The following is a 22582-nucleotide window of genomic DNA, read 5'->3' on the forward strand; positions in this document are numbered from 1 at the left end:
CTGGTATGGTGTGGAGACTGGGCCTGGTATGGTCTGGAGATTGGGCCTGGGCCTGGAGAGACTTCTTCTTCACAAACTTTTAAAATTTTAAATTTCCTCCGATGGGAATGGAGGAGGTGAGTCCCAAACGGGGGATGTCGCGGGGATGGGAGACCTAGAGACAGCACAGTGGGGCCTGGACGCTGGGCCAACTACAATCTAGATACTGGACTTGGTGCGGCCTGGAGAATGGGCCTGATGCAGTCTGGAGACTGAGCCTGGTATGGTCTGGAGACTGAGCCTGGTATGGTGTGGAGACTGGGCCTGGTATGGTCTGGAGACTGGGCCTGGTATGGTCTGGAGACTGAGCCTGGTATGGTGTGGAGACTGGGCCTGGTATGGTGTGGAGACTGGGCCTGGTATAGTATGGAGACTGGGCCTGGTATGGTCTGGAGACTGGGCCTGGTATAGTATGGAGACTGGGCCTGGTATGGTGTGGAGACTGGGCCTGGTATGGTCTGGAGACTGGACCTGGTATGGTGTGGAGACTGGGCCTGGTATGGTCTGGAGACTGGGCCTGGTATAGTATGGAGACTGGGCCTGGTATGGTCTGGAGACTGGGCCTGGTATAGTATGGAGACTGGGCCTGGTGCGGTATGGAGACTGGGCCTGGTATGGTCTGGAGACTGGGCCTGGTATGGTCTGGAGTCTGGGCCTGGTATGGTGTGGAGACTGGGCCTTGTATGGTGTGGAGACTGGGCCTGGTATGGTCTGGAGACTGGGCCTGGTATGGTCTGGAGTCTGGGCCTGGTATGGTGTGGAGATGGGCCTGGTATGGTCTGGGGACTGGGCCTGGTATGGTGTGGAGACTGGGCCTGGTATGGTCTGGAGACTGGGCCTGGTATGGTCTGGAGTCTGGGCCTGGTATGGTGTGGAGATGGGCCTGGTATGGTCTGGAGACTGGGCCTGGTATGGTGTGGAGCCCGGGCCTGGTATGGTCTGGAGACTGGGCCTGGTATGGTCTGGAGACTGGGCCTGGTATGGTCTGGAGACTGGACCTGGTATGGTGTGGAGACTGGGCCCTGTGCAGTCTGGAACCGGGGCCTGGCCCAATGTGGAGACTGGGCCCTGTGCGGTCTGGAACCGGGGCCCGGCCCAGTGTGGAGACTGGGCCCTGTGCGGTCTGGAGACTCTTTGATGGCACAAGCTGGTGTGACAAGGAATGTAATTCGTGTTGATTCATTTTTTGCCCTTTTACTCTCCTTCTGGACTTTCATTTTTCATTCTTTCAATTTTGGACCACATACTTAAGAATCTGTACCTCGATTTCTTGTACCTAAGATGGTGCCATAAGTGAAGACATTGCAATGAAGACATGGAAGCTGGGGAACTTAGGGAAATAAATCGATGCAGTGATGTTTTGAAATGCGGCTACATTACAGAAGAGAAAGTCCAATTTTGAAAATGCACAATGTTAATGTACTCATTAAAGTGTACGTGACATTGAAGCCAATTCGATTCAAATGTGAGGGATTCTCTGTCTTTGATGGCTTTTCCAAACAGAGCTGCTGCTCGTGCAGTGGCACGGGGTCAAGCAGAGGGTGGCATTACATCACTTAGAACACAAGATGGACAGACATAGAGAGAGAGAGTGAGAGAATCAGGAGATGCATTTTGATCCTCATTTCAATGGATTTACTCACAAAACAACACACACACACAGACACACACACAGACACATGCAGACATTCGGCCCCGAGTCGCTGCCTTGCCATTCAATAAGTTCATGGCTGATCTGATCCTGGCATCACCTTTATTTCCTCTTGGGAATTAAGGCAGAGCATGCAGTTCAGCTGTTAAAATGGGTGACTGTAATTCCATTAGTTTGAAAATAGTTTTGGAAAAGGATGAGCCAGGTCCACAAGTTAACATCATAAATTAGGGCAAAGCCAATTGTGATGATATTTGCCAAAAACGTTCAAGAGATGATTTGGAGAAGCTGTTTGCAGTTAAAAGGACATCTGGCAAGTGGGAGTCTTTCAATGCGAGACTGTGAGAGTTCAGGGCCAGCATGTTCCTGTTCGTGTGAAGAGGAATGCTAGCAGGAGTAGGGATCAGGGCATGGCAGCGGTTATTGTGGTCTGTTAAAGGGAAAACAAGCAAGTATATGTCAGGTCAAGGGAATCCCTTGAGCGTAATGTGTGTAGGTGTATACTTACCAGGGAAATCAGGAGCGCAAAAACAGCTGTTAAGGTGAAGGAAAATTGGAAGAGATTATATTAGTATATTAAGAGCAAAACAAAATCTGGAGAGAGAGTAGGGCTCCTAAAAACTTAGACAACCATCTAAATGTGGACCTGCATGTGATGGATTAAGTTTGAGTTTACTGTCACATGAAATCACATGGGGACAGTGAAAACTGTACAAGCCGCCAAATATGATGCAATCTTAGCCACAAAGTTCCCCTCCCCCACCAAAGTACAGAATCTTGATATAAAGCAGAAAAGTAAAGAAAACACAGTTCAAATGTGCCGCATTATAGACATTCTAGTAAAAGTGGAAAGCACAGAAACACAATGAACAGTTCAACAACACACGACAAATGTCTCCGACTATGCTGGGTTCACACTCCTCACAAGGACTCTACCTCACCCCACTCCGATGCCTCAGGCCAGTTCCTGCTCAGTGGGCGAGATATACCATGAAAATATTGCGTCAGCATTTACTGTGGAGGAAGACATGGAAGCTGGGGAACTTAGGGAAATAAATCAATGCAGTGATGTTTTGAAATGCAGCTACCTTACAGAAGAGGAAGTGCCAATTTTGAAAATGCACAACGTTAGATAAACACCCAGGGCCTGTTCAAGTGCAATCCAGATTATCGCAGGAAGCTGGGAAACATTGTGAGGCACCTTGCTGAGATTTTCTTTTATTCCTCAGAGCTTTTAGGAAGGGTCACTGGATCCGAAACATTAACTCTGATTTCTCTGCGGTTGGCTGTCGATTTCGCTGCTCCTTGGATGCTGCCTGTACTTCTGTGCTCTTCCAGCACCACTAATCCAGAATCTGAATTCTCTGCACAAATGCTGCCAGTCCTGCAGAGCTTTTCCAGCAACTTTTGATTCTTTTACTGATTAACAGCATCTGCAGTTCTTTCACATTTTATTTGTATGATTGACAACGAGTGTGTTGCTGCAGGACTAGAAGACAGTTAATGCAATGATATGATGTTGACACAAGACCGCAAGGACAAACCAGGGAACTGCAGATCAGTGAGGCAGAGGTCACGGATGGGTAAATGTGTGGAGGAGATTCGGAAAAATGATCTACTTGCATTTAGAAAGGCAAGGAATGATTCGGGAGAGTTGGCTAGGCACTGTGTGTGGGAAATTGAGTCTCATAATTGAGTGAAAATTTCAAAATGTGATCACAAAGATAGATGAAGGTAACACAGCATACGTTTTTCTACAAGATGCCACATGGTAGTCTGGTTAATAAGGTTAGATCACAGGGGATCAGGAAGAGCTTCTAAATTAAAGTAGGAGACAGATGGTGCTGGGAGAAATTTGTTGGGACCAGCGGGGTGCCACTTTTGTTTGTTTTTTTGAGAAATGATTTGGATGAGAATATACAAAGGATGGATGGTAATATTGTAGACGACAGCAAATTGCTGGTAAAATGGCAGTGAAGAAGGTCATTTAAAATGAAAATGAGATCATGATTAACTGGGCCAGTAGGCCGAGGATTGGCAGGTGGAGCTTACTGCAGGTAAACATGAGGTGCTGCCTTTTTTAGACAAATCAGAGCAGGACTTACACAGTTAACGGTAGGGCCTTGGGGAGTGTTGACATACAGAAAGACACAGGGGTGAAGGTTCAAAGCTTGTTGAACGTGGAGTTGCATGTGAACAAGGTGGTGTGGAAGGCAGTTGGTACGATTACCTTCATCAGTCAGAGCAGTGAATATAGTAATTGGGACATGATGGTGTGGCTGTACAAGAGGTCAATAAGGTCAAATGTGGAGTACTGTGTACAATTCGTGCTGCTCTGATAAACGAAGATAGTTATAAACCCGAAAGGGTGCAAAATATTTACAATGATGAGAAAGAGACTGGAGGTCTTGAGGTATAAGGGTAGCCTGGATAGAACAGAGAGAACAAAGAACAAAGACAATTTACAGCCCTAGATGCCGTGTGGCGCTCCAAGTCTGAGCCGATCCAAATCCGCTGTGTAAACCTGTCACCCAATTCCTAAGCATCTGTATCCCTCTGCTCCCCATGTACTCATCCATCTGTGCAGACGCATCTGAAATGAATCTAACGTGCCTGCCTCTACTACCTCTGCTGGCAACGCGTTCCAGACACCTACCTCCCTCTGGGTAAGGTATTTGCTGTGAGTATCCCCCTTAAACTTTTCACCTCTCACCTTGAAAGCGTGACCTCTCATTACTGAATCCTTCACTCTGGGAAAACACTTATCTCGATCTACACTGTCTATACCTTTTATGATTTTGTAGACCTCAATAAGGTCTCGCCTCAATCTCTTTTTTTCAAATGAAAACAATCCTAACCTACTCAACCGCTCTTCATAGCTTTCACCTTCCATACCAGACAACATCCTGATAAACCTTGCCTGCAGCCTCTCCAAAGCCTCCACGTCTTTTTGGTAATGTAGCGACCAGGAACGTACACAGTATTCCAAATGCGGCTGAACCAATGTCTTGTACAGTTTTAACAGACCAGACAGTTCTTCTACTCAATACCCTATCCAATGAAAACAAGCATGCTATATACCTTGTAGACCAATCCATCCACCTGTGAGCGACGTTCAGGGTACAATGGACTTGCACTCTTCGATCTCTCCGCTAATCAACTTTTCACAATGCCATTCCGTTTACTATATAATTCGCTCTAAAATTAGACTTCCCAAAATGCGTCAACTCACATTTGCCTGGATTGAACTTCATCTACCACTTCTCTGCCAACCCTCCAGTCTATCTATATTCTCCCGTATTCTTTGACAGTGTCCTATGTTTTCTGCTCCTGCACCAATCTTCGTGTCATTTGCAAACTTGCTGATTATTCCAACAGTGCCCTCTTCCAGATCATTTATGTGCATCATAAACAACACTGGCGCCAATACTGATCCCCTGTGGAACACCACTGGTCACCTTTCTCCATTTTGAGTAACTCCCTTCAACTACTACTCTCGGTCTCCTGTTTTTCAACCAGTTCTTTATCCACCTAACTAGAACACTCTGCACACCATGTGACTTCACGTTCTCTATTAGTTTACCATGGTAACATTACCAAGCGCCTTACTAAAGTCTCTGTATATGACATCTACAACCCTTCCTTCATCTATCAACACGGCTACTTCCTCAAAGAATTTGAATAAGTTGGTAAGGCACGATCTCCCCCACACAAAACCATTTTGTCTATCACTGATAAGTCCATTCTGTTCCAAATATAAATAGATTTTACCCCATAGAACATTCTCCAGTGACTTTCCCACCTCTGACGCCAGGCTCACTGGTCTGTCATTAACCAAAATATTCCTAGTACCCTCTTGTAAGGAGGGTAACATGATCAATTCTACAGTCCTCCAGCACCTCACCTGTGTTTACGAATGTTACAAAGATAGCTGTCAGGTCCTAGGTATTTTCTCTCTTCCCTCCCTCAGCAACCTGGAATAGATCCCACCCAATCCTGTGGATTTGTCTAGCCTACCAAACACATATTACCTACTTATGTGAACGTGATCCAGAGTAATCAAACTTCTCTCTCTGATCTCAATATTCATCATGTCCCTCTCCTCAGTGAACACTGATGCAAAGTAATCATTCAGAATCTCACACATCTTCTCAGGCTCAAAATGCAGCCTTCCTTCCTTATCCTTTAGTGGACCAATCCTTCCTCCAGTTACCTGCTTTCTTCTTATATCTGAATAAAAGGCTTTGGGATGCTCATTAATTGTGCTTACTAAAGTTATTTCATGACCACTTTAATAGAACATAGAACATAGAAAAGTAGGCCCTTTGCTCCACGATGTGGGACCGAGCATTAATCCTAATGTAAAATCAAATAACTTAAAAACAACAAACCCTCATACCAGTCAATCCTGCGCTGGGGAAAAGTCTCAGGCTAGTGACTATCTATTTCTTTCATTACCTTACGTACCTCGATCAGGTCACATCTCTTCTTCCTCTCCAGAGATAAAAGTCCGAGCTTGGTCAACATCTCTTCACAAGGCAAGCCCTCCAGTCCAGGCAGCATCCTGGTAAACCTGTTTTGCACTGTCTCCAAAGCCTCTGTCCCTTTCCTACAATAGGGCGAACAGAACTGGACACAATATTCCATGTGTGGTCTCACCAGGGACTTGTAGAGCTGTAACAAAGCCTCATGGTGTTAAACTCGATCGCCCTGCTAATGAGAGCCGAAACGCCATATGCTCTTTAGCACTCCTATCCACTTGGGTAGCAACTATGTGGGCTCTATCTACTTGAAAACCAAGATCTCTCTGTTCCTCCACACTGCTAAGAATCCTGTCTGTAATCCTCTGTACAGCTTTCAAGTTCGACCTTCCAAAATGTATCACTTCATATGGTCAAGGTTGAACTCCATTTGTCGTTTTCAGCCCAGCACTGCATCCTGCCTGTGTCACGTTGTAGCTGCAGTATCCCTCGATACTATAAACGGAACTCCAACCTTTGTGTCTTCTGCAAATTTACTCACCAAACCCTCAACCTCTTCACCCAACTCATTTATAAAAAGTACAAAGAGCAGAGGCCCAAGAACAGAGCTTTGTGGGACCCACTCAACACTGACTTCCAGGCAGAATTCTTTCCACCTACATGCACTCTCTGCCTTCTGTCATCCAACCAATGCTGAATCCAGATAGCCAAGTCTCCCTGTATCCCACACGTACTGACTTTATGAGTGAGGCTATCATGGGGAACCTTATCAAATGCCACATCTACTGCTCAACCTTCGTCGACCTGCCTTGCCACCTCTGCAAAGAACTCAATAAAATTTATGAGGCATGACCTGCCCCTCACAAGGCCATGCTGACTGCCTTTAGTCAGGCTGTGCCTTTCCAAATAGTGATAAATATTGACCCTCAGAATTCTTTCCAAAACTTTGCTGACCATAGATGTAAGACTAACTAGTCAGGAATTGCCAGGGATTTCCCTATTACACTTCTTGAAAAGTGGAACAACCTCCTTTCTCGATTCCCAGAGTAGCTGAGGATAAATCTGGCCTTGCCCTGGGACTCACCAATCTTAAAGTTTGCCAAAGTTTCCAGCACATCAGCTTCATTGATCTTGATTGAATCAAGCCTGTATACGAGCTCCTCAAAGCTCCCATTCGAAACAACGTTCCTTTCCTTCGTGATAACCGAAGCAAAAGACTCATTTAGGGCTTCCCCTGTCTGCTCAGACTCCACACACAAGTTCCCTACGCTGTCCCTTATCGGCCCTACTTTATCCCTGATCATTCTCTTATTCCTCACGTGTGAATCAAATGCCTTTTTTGTGCCCCCTCCTGGCTCTCCTCAGTCCATTTCTGAGCTCCTTTCTAGCAAGCCTGTGATCCTCTAAAGCTGTGGTAGATCCTTGCATCCTCCACCTTATGTAAGCTGCCTTCTTCCTATGGATGTGAAGTTCATCTGTTCTCATCCAAGGTTCCTTAATATTACCCCTTCTTATCCGTCTCAGAGGAACAAATGTTTGCATCACTCGCAACAACTTCCCCTTAGACAGTCTTCACATGCCTGCTATGTCCTTTCTGTGGAACAATAGCTCCCATGCTGTACTTCCCAACTCCTGTCTGATAGCATCATTATTTCCTTTTCCCCAATTAAATATTTTTCCTACCTGTAACTGTTGTTTTCTCTCTCCAAGACTTTGATAAATGTGAGGCGATTATGATGACTGTCACCAAAGTTTTCTCCCACCGCGAGATCTGACACCGGTCCTGGCTCATTTCGAGCACCAAATCCAAAATAACCTCTCCTTTCGTCAGGCTGTCTACATACTGAGTAAGGAAACCCTCCTGAACAAACCTGACAAAAAACGGCTCCATCCAAACAATCTTCTCTAAGGAGATTCCAGTTGATTTTGGGAAAGTTGAAATCACCCACAACAACAACTTTGCTACATCTGCATTTTTCCAAAACCTGCCCAACAATGAATTCTTCAATCTTATTAGTCCACTTTATTCATCGCTTAGAAATGGTCCTACTTCCCAATATTCCACCAGGGCCTATTCTGTTCTTAGATACCTGGACTTTATGAACGCGTCCATTTTCCTCTTGGCTACTCGTACCATTTCTCCTGTCATCCACGGTTCATGAATCTTGCCTTTCCTATCCTTTGCTTTCAATGGGGCATGTCTATCCTGCACTATCTTTGAAAGCCTCCCACATATGAAATGTGGACTTCCCTTCAAATAGCTGCTCCCAATCCGCATTTCCCAGCTTCTGCCTAATTTTGATATAATTGGCCTTGCCCCAGTTTAGTACATTTTCCTTAGGACCACTCTCATATTTGTCTGTGAGTATTCTAAAACCTACAGAATTGTGGTCTCTGTTCCCAAAGAAATCCCCCAATGCAACTTCTACCACCTCGACTGTATAATTCCCCAACACCAGCTCCAATATGGCCTCTTCCCTTGTCCGACTATTGACATACTGCTCCAGAAACCTCTCCTAGTCGCATCTTATAAATTCTATCCTATCCAGACCTCAGACACTAATTGTCTGCCAGTCAATGTTGGGTAAATGTCTTATCATCACCACACAGTTGGCTTGATATCTTTCCATAATCTGTTTACCTATTTGTCCTTCTACCTCACCCTCACTGTTGGGAGGTCTGTAATACAGCCCCAAAAATGTAACTGCACCCTTCTTATTTCTCAGCTCCACTCATAATGCTTCATTTCTTAAGCCCACCATAATGTCCACCTTTTGCAGAGCCTGATATCATCCCTGACCAGCAATGCAACTCCCCCTCCCTCCTTTTCCTTCTCTCCCTGCCCTGTCTGAAGCGTTTATATCCCGGAACATTTAGTTGATAATCAGGCCCTGCTTTCAACCAATTCTCTGTGACTGCAATGACGACATAATTCCAGGCACCAACCCAACCCTACGTTCATCTCCTTCCCCACTATACTACTTGCATGAAAGTATATGCACTTGAGGCCACCAGTTCTTCACATTCATCGAGTCTCTGCTTCCCTTCCCTTTATTAATGTTAACTTCATGATTTTATAGTCTCCACTTTCTATCTTGTTGTCTACTTCTCTGCTATTCTGGTTTCCAGCCCACTGCCACGTTAGTTTAAAACCTCCCCAACAGCAGCAGCAAAAACTCCCCCAAAGACGTTAGATTTGTTTGGTTCAGGTGTAGACCATCCAATCTTTAATTGTCCCACCTTCCACAGAACTAGTCCAAATGTCCAACAAACCTAAACCTCCTACACCATCCCCGAAGCCACGTGCTCATCCTGCCTATTCTTTCATTTTTATGCTTTCGAGCACGTGGTACTGGTTCTAATCCCGAGATCACTACCTTTGATAGTCTGGGATTTTATTTCCCTTTTGCGTATCAAGCTGAGTGGTGAACTTGCAGTGTGTTATAATAATGATGGCCATGGATAGGGTAAATAGCCAAGGTATTTTCCCCAGTGAAGGGGTGTCCAAAATCAAAGGTACAGGTTTAAGGTAAGAGGGGAGAGATGTAAAAGAGATTGAAGAGTTAGATGTTTCGCACAGACCGTTGTGCATATGTAATGAGCTGCCAGAGAGAGCGGTACAGGGAAATACAGTTACAACATTTAAAATACAATTCCCTGGATACATGAGTAGGAACGATTTGGAAGGCTATCTGCCAGATGCAGACATACAGGATTAGTTCAGTTTAGGAAACCTGGTGAGCATGAACACGTTGGACTGAAGGGTCTCTTTGTATATTGTGTGAATCTAAAACCCTATGACATTATAAATCTCTTTCATCACCAATGTTTTGCTGCTCTCAGCTCATTTCTAGAACAAAAATCCTCTTCAAAGATCGTGCTCCTCTTACTTTAACATTGATGTAGTAACGCAGGCCACAGCAACAGCAGCAAAATGGTATTGAACCACAACCTGAAACCTTTTGCCCGGTACACTCCCTCAGTCTACAATCACCAACAAGCAGATCGATGATTCAGTGATGAGTGTGTTGCACATGCCAGGGTTAGAAGCATGTGCACTGAAAACTGATCACAAGCTGTTAAAGTTACTGCACTGGAATATTTGCACTATCATCAGCCAGATGTGTTCAGTCGATGACCCACCTCACCCTCGCTATGATACGCACAGAATCACAGATTTCCGTCTTCAACCACTTTGATTCACTGCACCTGACGTGAAGAAACAGCTGAACACAATAGATATAACAAAGACAATGGGCTGCGATGCCATTCCTGCAATAGGACTGAAAATGCCTGTTGCTTGTTGTCCCTGGGGAAACTATTTCATTCCAGCTCCAACTCTCACAGCTCCCTAACAACATGGAAAATTATTTAGCTGTGTCCCATCCCCTAAGAGGAGAATAATTACAATTTGACCAATTACCACTGCTTCAGTCCCATCAATACAGTAACATTGGTGGGAGTTCTTTTTGACAGAGCAATCAAACAGCTCAGAAATAAGCTGCTCAGTGTGGTTTCTGTTAGGTCCATGTTGAGATGGTGCTGTTGTGGAAATGTCATTGGATTACTAATCGAGGCCAGGCTAATGCTCTGACAGCTGGTGGGAGTTAAAAAACAATTGATAAAATATCGAGATCTAAAATCTAGTGTCAGTAACAGTGACCCTGAAGTCAGTGTCAATTGGAAGCACAACTTTATTCCCCAACGTTCTTTCAGGAAGCAAATCTCGCGTGCTTTCCTGGTCTGGCCTAAACGTGACGTCGGACACACAGACATATGATGAATTATTCAATAGTCTCTGGAAGGGCCAAGCAAGATTATTAATTGTATTACATTGCTCTGAGGTCTTCAAGGATGAACCAGATAGACCACCCATCATCAGGCTCAGAACTGGAAAAGGTATCGGGATACACAATCCTGTCGACCTGCAGAGCCCTCCTTCCAAACATGTGACAGCTCGTGGCAACATTTACAGAGATTTCCCACAGACTGCACAGAAACATCGGGAAAGGAGTAGGTCATTCAACACATTGAGCCTCCACCCATTCTAGTTCATTTGAGAATATCCCATCACGGCACTTTGCCCGCACAATCTGCATATTCCTTAATGTGATTAACTATTATAAAAATATATAAATAGACATTTGATTAACCCCTTTGGTTACTTGAGTTTTCTACCGTAATCCAAAAATGATGGCTGATGCTCGATCTCCACACCCTACACCTGTTCTCCCTCTGCAAGGTTTGTAGCTCAGTTTGAGGTTTAGGGTGTAGGTTTGCTCGCTGAGCTGTAGGTTTGATATCCAGACATTTTATTACCTGGCTAGGTAACATCATCAGTGGGGACCTCCAAGTGAAGCAAAGCTGTTGTTTCCTGCTTTCTATTTATATCTTTCTCCTGGATGGGGTTCCTGGGGCTTGTGGTGATATCATTGTGCAGAAACAGCAATGCAAAGACTACAACAAACAGCCCTACCAACCATCCAAACAAAAATCTGGGTCCGTTACGTAGATGACACATTTGTCATCACAAAACGAAACAAGACAGAAGAGACATTTAACATCATCAACAACACCCTCACAGGCATAAGCTTCACCAAGGAGGAAGAAACCGACAACAAAATCGCATTCCTGTTTATCACAGTTGAAAGAAAGGATAACGGAGAACTACAAACCTGCGTATACAGAAAACCGACAAACACTGACCAAATACTTAACTACACCAGCAACCATCCCAACACACACAAACGAAGGTGTGTCAGAACACTATTCCAATGAGCCACCACACACTGCAGCACAGACGAACTACGCAAAACAGAGGAGAACCACCTGTACAACGTATTCAAGAAGAATGGATACTCAAAAAATACAGTGCGCAGATTCCTCAGGAACAAGCCACGATTAGCAGACCAAACACAGCCAGAAACCCTAACCACCTTACCATACATCAAAGAAGTTTCAGAAATTGTCATTTCTACTAAGACCCCTCGGAATCCTAGTAGCACACAAACCCACCAACACTCTCAAACAAAAACTAAAAAACTTAAAAGACCCAGTGCATCCCATGGACAAAACTAACATCATCTACAAAATTCCATGCAAGGACTGCCACCAACACTACGTAGGACAAACAGGAAGAAAGTTATTCACCAGGATACATGAACACCAGCTAGCCACAAAAAGGCACGACCCTCTTTCCCTCGTAGCCCGACACACGGATTGAAAAAGCCACCATCTTGACTGGGACAACACATCTATCCTGGGACAGGCTAAGCAAAGGCATGCCAGAGAATTCCTAGAGGCCTGGCACTCCAACCGCAACGCCATAAACAAACACATAGATCTGGATTCTATCTATTAACCCCTCAGAAAATGAACAGGAAATGATGTCACCACAAGCCCCAGGAACCCCATCCAGGAGAAAGATATAAATAGAAAGCAGGAGACAACAGCTTCACTTCACTTGGAGGTCCCCACTGATGATGTTACCGAGCCAGGTAACGAAACGTCTGGATATCAAACCTACAGCTCAGTGAGCAAACCTACACCCTAAACCTCAACCTGAGTTACAAAACTTCACAAACCTTGTATTACAGGGGACAGAAGGTGTTACAGTGATAGTGCGAGATGGGGATAGAACAGGTTATCTGGAGAGCGAGGCAGACCTGCCGTATATATAAAATATTTATATATTATATTATATATAGATTTATAGATTTATAGATTATGTTCCCTACAGTGTCGAAACAGGCCCTTCGGCCCAACAAGTCCACACCGACCCTCCCAAGAGTAACCCACCCCCCTCTGACAAATACTCGTAACAACTATGGACAATTTAGCATGGCCAATTTACCTTGCCTGCACATCTTTGGAATGTGGGAGGGAACCGGAGTACCAAGAGGAAACCCACGCAGAAACGGGGAGAATGTGCAAACTTCACACAGACCGTCGCCCGAGGCTGGAATCGAAATTGGGACCCTGGCACCGTGAGGCACCAGTGCTAACCACTGAGTCACCGTGCCACCCAGAATCCTCTAGATCCCACTCCACTTTCCTCCCACACAGGTTTACTCCGTCTACGACTCTGCACTGATTTTGAGTCTCAGGGAGATACAGGGAGAGTTGTAGGCAAAGAAGGAAGCAAAGGAAATGGATGGTGGTTTGTTGGTGACGGAGCTTTGTAGATTTTAAATGGCTTTTTGTGAGCTGTTTACAGAGACATGGACATTTCAACAAATACAAAATGGCAGTGAAAAGAGTTGTAGGTATTGAAGGCTTTTGGATATTACAGAATTAGAAGACTTGCAATAACTGGTTGAGTAGACATTTTTGATACACTGATGGTGTTCAAGGACTCGAAGGACATGAGGTGTTGCAGAGAATGGGGGCATTTGTCAGAGCTTGAAGAGATGGTCAATACAGTGGTATTGAAACAGCTGGAAGAGGTTAGATGGAGAAGGAAGGTGAATAGTTCCATTTGAACACATCCAGCCACAGTCATGCACAGAGAGTTAAGGAGGGGAACCTGTGCTGTAATTCATTAAGGTGATATGGTGGGTTACAGAAAAGAGGCATTACAAATTTAGAAAGGAAGATGTTATAGGTGATCAGAAGTTTAAACAAGAATAAAGACATTTGAGCTATAAACAGGACAGATGGGAATGGAGGAAGTGAGATATTGTGAGGAACTATAAGAATTGTAGGTAGAGGAAGATGTCACACATAAAAAGGAGAGCTGCATTGTTTGTGTGTAGTTACAGACATGAGGAGGGTTGTAGCGCCGACAGAAGGGTACACAGATAGCAACAGTTCAAACGGCTAGTACAGGGGCTCAGGAAAGCAGCTCACCACCACTTTCTCAGGGACAACTCAAAACCAACAATAAATGCTGGCTCAGCCAGCAATCCTCATGTCCCGTGAATGGATGAATAAATAACAGATCTGCAAACAGCACTGAGGTCACTCAAGAAGGCTCTTTCAACAACACTTCACAAACCCAGAACAACTATACTCTGGAAGGACAGGAGTTCCAGGTGCACGGGAACACCAGCATTTCCAAGATGCTCTCAAAGCCACACTCCATCCTCCCAGCACTGTGTCTGTCCCTACGCCAAAAGGATTGCAGTGAGTCAGGAAGGTAGCTCACCACCACCTTCTCCAGGGAATTACAGATGGGAAGGAAATGATTGCCCAGCTATTGATGGTGACATCCCATCAATGGATTTAAGAAAAGTGAAAGTCATAGACAGCTCATGTACCCTTTGCTTTCCCCATACACCTCTTAGTCCCATTTAGTTTTGTGCCATCAACAAACGTGAAAAATCAGATTTTGTCCCAATAACCCATTCCTCCATTTTACCCTTTCTGCCATCTACAGGCAGAGAATAGCAAATCCAACAGAGGTTGTAACATGAAATGTTGCTTTAATGACGAGATGTTTGCATGGATAAAGAATTGGCTGATTGATTTTTCAGGCTGGCAGCTCATTCAGACTGATTTTCCGAAGGGGTCAGTGTTGGGAACACACTGTACATGGTGTACATGGTGTACATGGTGTACATGCACAGCTTGAGAAAAGGATATTAAAGGGTGCGGGAAACAGGTTTCCAAGAAAGATCCCAGGAATGAAATGCATATCATATGAGGAGCAGTTGAAGACTCTGGGTCTGTACTCGATGAGGTTTAGGAGGAGACGGTGGAATATCGTACAGACTGACCTTGAGTGAGCGAGCAAAAGTCTGGCAGATTAAATGCAATGTTAATAAATGTTAATAAATCCACTTTCGTCGGCGTAACAGTAAAAAATGATGATTACTTGAATGGTAAAAAGTTGCACCACGCTATTTTTGCAGTGGGACCTGAGTGTCCTTGTGCATGAATCACAGAAAGTTGGTCTGCAGGTGCGACAAGTCATTAGAAAGGCAAATGAAAGTTTGTCCTTCATTGCTAAAGTGGTTGAGTTTAAAAGCAGGGAGGAGAGATTGCAGCTCCAGGCCACACTTGGAGAACTGTGTGCAGTTTTGGTCTCCTGGCTTGAGAAAGGATATACTGGCACTATAGGGGGTGCAGAGGAGGTTCACCAGGTTAATATCGGAGTTGAGGGGTTGCATTATGAGGAGACACTGATTAGACAGGAATTACGTTCATTGGCATTCAGAAGAATGATGGGGATGTTATAGAAACTGTTATGAAGATGTGGGTACACCTTTAAGCAAATGAAGGACTTGGCAAGTACACCGAGTGCTGGAGAATTTACACAGTAACCTTTTTTAAAATTAAGAACAAACAGCAGTTGCTGAGTTGCTGTGAGACAAAAATAAAACTTCAAATGTGGCCAATCATTTTAAATAATCCCCGAAAAGTATCAAACTCGAATCCAATTTGAATTAAGTATACTACCAATCTTAAAAGCCAATGATGCAATCCGATGCTCTGGGGTATAAGACCGTGGAAACTTGAAAAGTTCAGAGGAGAACTGCTAAATCCTAGCATGTAACAGACTGCTTGAAGAAAATCTCTTTTAAAAGTACCTTTTTAATTAGTAACCTGGAATGCAAAAAATCCTCACAAGGAGAAAAGAAGACACAGGAAGATCCCAGGACGAGAGCCTATAGGTGCCTGGTTTTGAGATAAGAAATTTTGTTTTGTAAATCTTAATTGGGAGTTTTAAATGATTGGTATTACGGAAGGGAAGGTACAAGATAGGCTAGAAGTTGAAATTGTAAATAGTGGTTAATTAATTGTTTTCTGTTTTTTTTAAAACAGGTAGTTAATTTTTACTTTGCATAGTTCTTGGCCACTCGAATTTTAACAGATTACTGCATGGGATGATATTTTTCTGTGTTGCTGCTTTTAAATTAAGCAGGAGAATTTTTACGCTGTGCCCAAGCAATACATATAAAATTGCGATGGGAAATGATAAAATCAGAGTAGAGAAGATATTTCCATTGGCAGGTGAGATCAGGACAAGAGGCCACAGCCTCAAAATTAGGGAATGCAAATTTGGGACTGAACTGAGAAGGACCTTCTCCAGTCAGATGGCTGTAACTAGATCAACTTCCCTGCCCAATGAAGTAGTTGATGCTACTTTAGTCAATGTTTTTTAAAGTGAAGATTGATTACTTTTTTAACAACCAAAGAATTAAGGGACACTGTGAGAGGGTGGGAAAGTGGAGCTGAGTCCATGAAAGCATTTGCCATAATCTGATTGAATGGCAGAGCAGACTCGAAAGGCCAGATCACCTACTCCTGCTCCTACAGTCTTATGTTCTTACATTCGTATGTTAGTGAGGGGCCTGAATAGAGTGAACATGGGGAAGATGTTTCCACGAGTAAGAGAGACTAGGGCCCAGGGGCACAGCTTGAGAGCGAACGATCCTTTAGAATGCAGATATGGAGGAATTTATTCAGCCAGAGCATTATCAATCTGTGGAACTCACTGCCTCACTGGGCTGTGGAGATAAGTAATTTTGTGTGTTTAACTCAGAGATAGATTGGTTCGTGATGACTAAGAGGATCAAAGCTTACAGGGTGCAGATGAGAGAACGGGGTTGGGAAACAATTCAGCTATAATCGAATGGTGGAGCAGACGTGATGGTTTGAATGGTCTCATTCTATTCCTATATCTTATGGTCTTATGGACTGTCCTTATTCTATTGGGTTTGAAGTGAGCAGTGATCTTTTCGGGCATAATGTTCATCATGAATTCCAACACGTTCCTTGTTATTACTGTCAGCTCTTGGTTTCAGATCGATTGGAGAAAGCTCCACCACAGAAAAAATCTTAGGAATCATTATGTATAAATCTCAGAAACATAGCATACCGTATCAGCAGGTCATAGAGAAGGCAAATGGAATGCTGGCATTGATTCCAAAGGGAATGGAGAATAATAATAGGGAAGGCTTGCACAACGACAGAAGGCAGGAATCAGCTCACACCCGACAACGCTGGGAACAGGTTTGGTCCCCTATCTACAGGGAAAATGTTTTTGCACTGGAGGCAGTTCAGACAAGATTCACCAGACTGATCCTCAAAAAGGAGGGATATTGATGAGAAGAGGTGGAGAAAATTGAACTTTGAACTGGTTAGAATTTATTGAGAAAACAAGGCAGATGCATTGATACACCAAAGATTCTTGTGTTTTTACAGGGTGGGTAATGAGAAGTTGCTTTTCTGAGCAAAGATCTTAACCAGAGATGAGGGGGAATGCAGGCACAAGAGAAGCTAACACTGAAAAGCAGGGCTGTAGAGACTGGAGGATGTTACAGAGTTCAGATATTGTGAGATCACTGATGTTGTTTAGAGATCAGGTAGGTTGTCGGGATGAAAGAGGTCATGGACAGGTGCAGCGTTATCAGTCCTGAAGGAGTTACAGAAATCGGGGGAATTTTAGGGAACGGGGATTACATTGATAGGGGTGGGAGTTGGTGCTGTAGGAGTTTACAGAGATAGGGAGGGTGTAGTGGCTGGGCATTAAATGGTTGTCATGTTAGTTGAAGGGACAAGAGTTTACTGAGGTAGGGTGGTTTGAAGGGGCTTGATCAGTTCACAGAACCGGGGGTAATTGTAGGAATTGAAGGACCAGAGATGCTGAGGGTAGTAGGCCGGCAGGAATTCAGAGAGTTAGTGAGGGCTGTGAAGGCAGGTTTGCAGCATTCCATCAGTTACACAGAGATGTCGAGTGCTGCTCCGGAGGAGGATACGGAAATCAAGAGGGTGCCAGATGATGGAAGATACTACAAAGGCAGAGAGTAGTATTTGAGGAGATTACAGGGAGATGATGCATTGAGGTGTTGGAAAGGAGAAAAGGTTAACGAGATAGGAACAGTTTTAGCAGTTAGAAGGATTTAAGGCACTGAAACAGATATGTTTTGGTCTGTTTCCTTGCTGTGTGACTCTATGATATGAAATTGATAGAGTCTTGGAGAGGAAATACAGAACAGGAAAATCACAGGCAGCATTACCACTCTTTCATGAGATTACTGCCTTCAGCTCTGTTGCACTCATCCTCACTAAGACAGCACAGCTCTGGACTGATAAATGTGAACTCCCTATGTTGTCTCAGGAAGGCTCAGTACAGCAGAGCTGAAAGTCGTCCTCTCACAAGTGGGTGGAGATTGAGACTGTGTCCTCACTGCTCTGTGCTCATCCCTCAGCACTGTGTCTACGTCATGTCTTGTGGGTCGATGTTGCACGTTCTTTAAATGTGCTCTGCTCTTTTCAATGTGAGTGAACTGACCTCGCTGCGATTTATTGCAGTTTCCATATCTCCCTGCCTTCTGATTGACCAACTGCGTTTGATGAGGAGTAGGACAATACAGTAATTAGAAAGGGTGTGTCAGGAACTTCCTGACTAACGACAGTAGGCAGACAAATAGACAGAATGGAAAATTAGACTGATGCAGTAAGGTTGCACATGGAGAATGGCACTTAGTACCACTGAGATCTGGAAAATCCCAGTTTCCATCCCTGGCTTGCTGCATCGTCTTTCCAAGATGAAGAATATTGTTGGCTCAGGATCTGGAGTAGCTGCAAAAGCTGCAGTTAGACATAACAATTAGACCTTCACAATGAAGGATCCAACATGGAGAGATACTTATTGATATATACATTTGCAGGAAGGTAACAGGTTCAAACCACATTCAGGAAGGAGGGATTTGATTCATGGTGCACTGGGATCAGTACTCAGGAATGAGGCAGCTATCAGTGGCTTCGTGTTACTCTCATTAGAATGTTCATCCAGAATTTAATGCCGATATCAGGGATACCCACCTGAAAGCTCAATATCCTTTAACGATTGAAATCTGTTATAGTCAGTTGGTCTGGTCCATATGACTCCAGACCCTGATCATGGGATTGAATCTCAACTGCCCTCTCAAATAATCGTGCAAGCCGCTCAGCTCAAGGACAGCTGTGGGTTGGCATGAAATGCTGGCCAGCCAGAAATGCCCCCATTCCACGTGTGAATTGAAATATAAATCTGTTGGGACCAGTGTCCTGGCCAATCATGTAGGTTTATAGACAGGACTATTAAACTGACAGAGAGGATTCTGGCACAGTGTTCAGGTAAAAGGAGCTTTCCAAATTCAAAGACAAAATGTCAAGCATCGAAACAGCATAGTGCTGTGACTGAGGACAAGCAGAAAGTAATAGGAAGGGACAGAGTTTACACCAAACTGTACATCAGCGAATAGGTTTGTGACAGGAATTTCTTCGGAAAATGTAAATTATAATTGTTTTTGGAGTGGAAAAATTCTCTGCAATAAGGTAGATGGAGTTGTGGCACAGAGATAAAAGAGATTTAGACACCAGAAAGATATGGTTACAGGGTGAAGAAAAAATAGAGCATTTCAATTCAATGGTACGCAACCTAACGTGAACTCAGGCAAAATGGGGAAGCAGGATGGGTAACCTGATAGTAATGGGTAATAAAGGCATGACGGAGATAGTATTTGGCCTCAGATTTTGCAATGGAATCAGTGTAAATTCTGGCTTCTACCTGTCAAAAACACAAGCAGCAGAGCCGTTTTTTATGGTGCCGAGCAGGATTTAACTTCTCATCACTGCATTAAACAGGAATCTGTTGGAATTTATAATAAAGGCAGTGTGATAATAATCATAATTTATAATAAAGGCAGTGTGATAATTTGGGGAGACTTCAAACTTTGTATAATCGAAGACAATTCCACTGATAAGAGCGACACTTGAGGAAGAGTTCAAAGAATGTTTTGTCAGCGTTTCTGCAACTAGCTAGGGACATAACTATTCAGATCGACCGTTGGGTGATGAAGCTGAGTGAAGGAGTAATGTCACACTGAGGGAACCTCTAGGAAATTGTAATACAGTGGAATTCAAAGAGATTATGAAGTTTTTAAGTTACCAAAGAGCACACCCAACGATCAGAAACAACACCAATCCCGTAAATCTGAGCGGAGAACTGACCAAGCTAAACAGGGGGAACAGACTGAAATGTCTGGCTGTAAATGAACAGTGGAAAACATTTGAAGGAACTGTGTAAATATTAAACAAAAAGACAAAACCTCAGCCAGACATTCCTACCTGTGCTTCACACAGATGGAAAGAATCAAATTTGCTTCTGAAATGTTTAGAAGACAAATAACCTAACAATTCTGAAGAAACCATGCTTCAGAAATATGGAAATATTTCTTAAAGGGATTTCAAGGGGTGTCCTCAAGGGAGGAGTGCGGTAGGAAGAAGAAATATTTTCAGGCTTTAATGAAGTGAAAGGAACAAGGAGAGTTAAAGATGCTGAAGGTGGTGAGTGTGTTCCAGAGAATGGTATTGACCAGAACGGTGTCACAAAGCCAGTATGAATTGCTGCAACTGAAAGTGTTTGCAGAGGTAGCAGTGAAAATACATATTTCTAATTGTTCGTTGATGGGATGAATATCCTACTGGCTGGATCAGGATTCTATCTCCACAGAAGATTGTCCAGATGTGGCTAAGAGTCAGCCATATTTCTGTGGGTCTGGAGTCACATGTGAGCCAGACCAGGTAAGAAGGTCAGATGACCTTCCCAAAGGAATGTACGTGAACCAGCTTAGTTTTTGTTTTCAGATGAACATAGAACATAGAAAGATACAGCGCAGTACAGGCCCTTCGGCCCTCGATGTTGCGCCGACCGAATCCTACCTAACCTACACTAGCCCGATAACTTCCAAATGCCTATCCAATGCCCGCTTAAATGACCATAAAGAAGGAGAGTTCACCACTGCTACTGGCAGGGCATTCCATGAACTCACAACCCGCTGTGTAAAGAATCTACCCCTAACATCTGTCCTATACCTACCACCCCTTAATTTAAAGCTGTGTCCCCTAGTAACACCTGACTCCATTAGCGGTAAAAGGTTCTCAGTGTCGACCCTATCTAAACCCCTAATCATCTTATACACCTCTATCAAATCTCCCCTAAACCTTCTCTTCTCCAATGAGAACAGCCCCAAGTGCCTCAGCCTTTCCTCATAAGATTTTCCTACCATTCCAGGCAACATCCTGGTAAACCTCCTCTGCACTCGTTCCAATGCCTCCACATCCTTCCTATAGTATGGCGACCAAAACTGCACACAATACTCCAGATGAGGCCGCACCAGAGTCTTATACAACAGCAACATGACCTCAGGACTCCGGAACTCAATTCCTCTACCAATAAAGCCCAGTACACCATATGCCTTCCTCACAGCACTATTTACCTGGGTGGCAACTTTCAGAGATCTGTGTACATGGACACCAAGATCCCTCTGCTCATCCACACTACCAAGTAGCCTACCATTAGCCCAGTAATCCATCTTCTTGTTACTCCTACCAAAGTGAATGACTTCACACTTAGCTACATTGAATTCCATTTGCCACATTTCTGCCCAGCTCTGCAACTTATCTATATCCCACTGTAACCTACCACTTCCTTCCTCACTATCCACAACTCCACCGACTTTTGTGTCATCCGCAAACTTGCTTACCCAGCTTTCAAGCCCTTCCTCTAGATCATTTATAAAGATAACAAAAAGCAATGGTCCCAAAACAGATCCTTGTGGTACACCGCTAGTAACTGCACTCCAAGATGAACATAGTCCATCAACTACTACCCTCTGTCTCCTTCCAGCCAGCTAATTCCTAATCCAAACCTCTAATGTATCCTCAATGCCATGCCTCCGTAGTTTTAGCATTAGCCTACCATGGGGAACCTTATCGAACGCCTTACTAAAATCCATATACACAATATCTACTGCTTTACCCTCGTCCACTTCCTTAGTCACCTTCTCAAAGAACTCAATAAGGTTTGTGAGGCACGACCTGCCCTTCACAAAACCATGCTGGCTATCCTTGATCACGTTATTCCTATCCAGATGTTCATAAATCTTATCCCTTACCATTCTCTCCAAGACTTTGCCCACCACTGAAGTCAGACTCACTGTCCTATAGTTACTAGGGCCATCCCTACTCCCTCTCTTGAACAAGGGGACCACATTCGCTATCCTCCAGTCCTCTGGCACTATTCCCGTTGACAATGACGACATAAAAATCCAGGCCAATGGCTCTGCTATCTCCTCCCTAGCCTCCCATAGGATCCTAGGGTAAATGCCATCAGGCTCAGGAGACTTATCTATTTTCATCCTCTCCAATATTCCCAGAACCTCTTCCCTGCATATTTCCAGGCCATCCAATCATTTGTGACTCCATATTCACATCAGCAACAGTGTCCTGTTCCTGAGTGAATACTGATGAAAAGTATTGATTTAGTGTCTCTCCAATCTCCTCCGCCTCCACACACAACTTCCCACTACTATCCTTGACTGGACCGATACCTACCCTAGTCATCCTTTTATTCCTGACATACCTATAGATGATGAACAATGCTTTTACGGTGGCCTCACCAATGTCCTGTACAGGCACA

The sequence above is a fragment of the Hemiscyllium ocellatum genome, chromosome 24 (assembly GCF_020745735.1).
Source record: "Hemiscyllium ocellatum isolate sHemOce1 chromosome 24, sHemOce1.pat.X.cur, whole genome shotgun sequence".
NCBI classification, from domain to species: Eukaryota; Metazoa; Chordata; class Chondrichthyes; order Orectolobiformes; family Hemiscylliidae; genus Hemiscyllium; species Hemiscyllium ocellatum.